This window comes from Stegastes partitus, unplaced genomic scaffold, assembly GCF_000690725.1.
Source record: "Stegastes partitus isolate 25-593 unplaced genomic scaffold, Stegastes_partitus-1.0.2 Scaffold1440, whole genome shotgun sequence".
NCBI lineage: Eukaryota > Metazoa > Chordata > Actinopteri > Pomacentridae > Stegastes > Stegastes partitus.
In genome coordinates this window covers 108461-112976 of record NW_007579171.1, presented here as the reverse complement: position 1 = coordinate 112976, position 4516 = coordinate 108461, and the positions used below count along the sequence as shown (strand labels likewise).

The 4516-nt window shown below is 40.6% G+C and overlaps 1 protein-coding gene across 1 annotated transcript in view; it reads left to right on the top strand.

Annotated features, from left to right (window-relative positions):
- Window positions 1-4516, top strand: part of cpne2 (copine II) — a 68410-nt gene that overhangs the window by 8108 nt on the left and 55786 nt on the right. The gene's annotated exons all lie outside the window — the stretch shown is intronic.

The window sequence follows — 4516 nt, the reverse complement described above, 5'->3', positions numbered from 1 at the left end:
TAAATGATTTTTTAAAAAGCTGATTTTCCTTGTGGCATCAATCAAGTAGTTACCCTTCTATCTGTAGTCGCTAATTGGAAGAGGATCAATGTTTGCTTTTTCAAATATGTCAAAAATCACAATATTAACAGATTATTCAACTGTGACAGAAGTAACTCCACTTTGGCCGCAGAAGCTAGTTTTGCCCTGTTGAGCAGAAATAACTTCTTGTAGGTGTTTTAACATGCAAAAGTCCTTTATTATCCAAATTCATCACGAAGGAATTCATGTAATTGGTTGTTTTTTCCCCAAATATGTTAAACAAAACACCAACTATTTCCACTTTTTCACATGACAGTACTCTCATTAGACCCATTTGTACAAGCAGCTGTTTCCAGTACAAAAAGCCCAAACACCAACCCACTCCAGCCTACCTGCTCGGCTCCAAACGGCAAAGTGAGCAACCAGACGGTGAACACAACACGGTGAAAGAGGCAGATATTTCCCTCAGGTGTTCGGTGGTAAACAAACTGATGGAATTGAGCCATCAGGTGCGCACGGACCGGACTCTGAAGTGTCGCTCTGAATCTATTAAACGTGTAAATAAGCAGCTGTCGTGAAATGTTCGTGGCTGATAATTCATATAATTTGTGCGTAAAACACAGAAGCACCTGCAGACCGACGGCGTTTCGCTTGTTTTCGTGCTGCAGGTTTGTCCGGCTGATTGCTTTTTTTCTGTTTTAAACAATCCTCTGATGTTTGAGTCTTTGAAAGCGCTCGTGTTCGTCCCATTGATTCAGCCTCGTAGCGCCGAGCTCTGGAGTCTCTCTCTGTGTTTTTTCCTGAACACCACAAAGAACACAGGAACTCGTTTTATTCATGCTGCTCATTAGCAGTTTTTTTTTTGTAAAATCCCAAGCGCCCGCTCAGCTCTTACACACACACACGTCCACCATAGATAGTCACAGAAATCCTTTTATCGGTATAATTTAAGCTGCAGGATTATAAAAATCACATCCATACTTTCTTATTCCTGCCCTCTTTAACCAGTTTTTATCAGTTTCAGGAGATGATGAACAACTTTTCAGGCAATCCTCGATAATTCTTAAAACTAATAGTTGACCAATATTGTTTTTTTTTTTCTTTACATTAGGTTAAATTATTTTCCCTTGGTTTCTAAAATACATGTAATAGACGCAGTAAGAAGTGAAGCATTATCGTTAAACGTGAAGTTACCTCGATACTTTTAGCCACTTTTAAATTTTAACTCCTCGCACTGCTTCAGGATTGTAACTAATTCTGTTTATGAGAAATGTGCACCTCTAGGCCGGTCTGCTTTTGCATTTTGGGCGAAGCTGGATTCACAAACCCTGGGTTGTCTTATCGAATTGACAATGTAAAGTCAAATAACAAAAAGAAACCCCCTTTATGTTGGACTAGCTTCATAGTACAGGCCCAAAAGAACCTTAAATAACTGCCAGAACAGAAAAAAAGTTTAAACTATTGTGCTCAGAACGGATGTGGCACAATACAGGACGCTACTCGAGCCTTACATAACATCACAGACTAATTGTATTGTTGCATCCAGCTCATACAGCTTCATTTGTAGCACAAAGCACATATTTTTCTGTCTGAAACTCTTTCAGCAGCCGCTTTTGTTTGTTAGCTGATCACAAACACGGACTGATTCAAAGAAAAGAGAGCTGCAAGTGTCTGATTTCTATCCGCAGCCCACTGAGGCAGGTTCAAATCCGCAGTGACACAAATACGAGATGTGCACTTCAGCCGTCACCTGCAGGAAACTCTTGCAGCAGTTAAAGTGCTGCATCTCGAAAAATGGTCGCAGTAAAAGCAAAGCTGCACTCTGACATACAGCCGAAGGTCAGGTCTTTTTGGATAAATGTGCTCCGGATAGAAGAATCAAAAACAGATTCGCCACAGCAAGAGAGGCCACGTTCGGTCGATCTAAAGGACGACAACCTAAAGTGTAAAATGTCGTGTTGGGTGCTTGTGAATCAGCAGATGTGATTCAGTACCGGAGTGTTCACATTTCACGGCTGCCGTCTCCATTACTGTCATTGCAACGGGCATCCAAAGTGCCTTTTTATATCCGGCGCGGCTGAGGAGCAACGACGGGCTAAACGTGCGCTGACCTCGTGTAACGGCGTATTAACGTGTCCTGAGTCAGGCTGCAGAGTAGCACCGAGCGTTAGTCATCCAGCCTCCTGGATCACAGGAGTCACAGCAACAAACTCGACTCTCGTGGTGATTTTAAAGACGCCCACACATTCAGGTCCGTCTGGGCTATTTTCTAGGGCCATGAGAACACGACTGGAGAACACAAATGACTGAGATGTGAAGGGACGCTTGCAGTGGGTGAAGAACTTTCAGGCATCTCTGCAACTTTATTGGGCCTTTTGGCCTTTTGGCAGCTCTGTGTTTTGGGTTTAGGCCACGTTTAACCTTTGGAAGGCTGCAGGACGTCACTGTTTTCAGCTGAAAAAGAGCTGCTGTACTTTACCAGCTCGGCACCGACCAGAAGAGTTGATGGTGTTTTTTAGTTTGTTTTAAATGCCAGATACACGGCATGATTATTTAAAGTAAAGATATGGGTTTTCACACCACAGTTCTGCATCTTTCGTAGACAGTAACAGTAATGTTCATATAATATAATATAATATAATATAATATAACATAATATAATATAATATAATATATTCTTTTTCTTTACAAGATTGTAACATGGCTCTTAATATACAGCACTATTTACAAATTCTGAAGTAAATAAAGGCTTCAATTTATTGTCTTTTTTTCCTAAAACCGAATGAATATTATTTAAAAAGACACTTAAAATAAACAGTAATATTCCAAGATGACATCAATGTTCAGTAGGCTTCCCATGTATGTTTTAATTACATTTCCAGTGTTTTGTTTGATTTTTTTCAATCTTTTGATTTGTTGGGTTTCTCTCTGTAATATAATATTGTAAGATCTCAGCCTTAATAAGCTCTTTTGCACCGCTATTTTATTATTTATATCACCTTTTAACTTCTTTTTTCTTAGACTGTGACCATATCAGCTGCTACAAAGATGATGCCCAACGAAATTTTGTTGTATTTTTTGTACAAGGACAATAAAGTTTCTTCTTCTTCTTCTTAATATGTGAAGTTCCCAGATGACTTAAGTTGTGAATTAGTGCTATTTGAATAAAAATTAAAGGGACACCTTCAATTTATTTAGAAAACTTACATCTACATAGTTACTATAAATCCTATTGATCCAGTCTTACAATTTTTCAAGCTAAACTAAGAACAGCAGGTTAATGACGGATTTTCTGAATCTAAATGCTGTGTTTTTATATCACTCAGCTTACCTTTGCACAGAGTCGATGGTCACTTTAATTCACTCGGTTCAGCTTAACAGAGAAATTACTCACTGTGTTCTTTTGCCAAACTCTCAGGCATCCAACGCCTTTATTTTAGAGGCTTCGGCGCTCTTTAGATGTTGGAACGATGACAGTAAAACACTTCAGCAGCAAAGAGAACAAATACGACGAGTTCCACCTTTCACACTGTAAGGAGGTTAGAATCACTGGCACTCATGGATGTGAAGGTGTGATCAATGTTGGAATGTGACTCAGCTGCTTTTTTATTTATCTAAAATATGTAAAAGACAACAAAATGCCAGCTTAACGTGCCTTTTGTTTGACCTTCATCTGTGAGCACGTGACTGTATGTTAGCTTCCTCATTGGGACTGTGTGAGCATGTCAACGCTGGATTTCGCCCAAATCACCAAAGCAGAACCTCCCAGCTGTAGTTTCTCCTCAGCCGAGGTGGAAAAGAAAATTAATTTGTGTACAAATGAGTAAAAACATAGCTGCTTGCCAACTGGTAACGCAACCGTGGTGACTTTGAAAGTGTTAGACGCAGGTGAGCAGCTACGTTCTGGTGATGTGGGGCTTAGAAATACCATTCATTATTAGCTGATTACCATTTTTCACCTTTGGCAATGATGTCATTTGCACATAAACTGCTGCGTAGTGAACAGATTAATTAAATTTTTTGTGGTTCGTTGGTCTTGTCTTTTATTAATGGTGATGAGATGGAGAAGTCCGATCCAGCAGAAGGTGTCCAGGCAGAAAATACTCTTAGACCTAAACAAATATACCTAAACATCCTGGGTGAGGACATCGCCATGGTGGAGGAGTACCTGGGTGTCTACCTCGACAGCAGACTGAGCTGGAGGACCAACATCGACTTTGTGTACAAGAAGGGGATGAGCAGACTCTATTTTCTGAGGAAGCTGAGATCCTTCAACATATGCAGCATGATGTTGGAGGTCTTCTACCAGTCTGCTGTGGCCAGCGCCTTGCACACTTTGCAGTTGTCTGCTGGGGGAGCAGCATCAGAGCCGGTTATAAGACCAGACTGGACAAACTGATCAGGAAAGCCGGCTCTGTGATTGGCTGCAAACCAGACTGTCTTGAAGCTGTGGTGGAAAGTAGGACTATAAGCTGTTGTCCATCCTGGATAACCC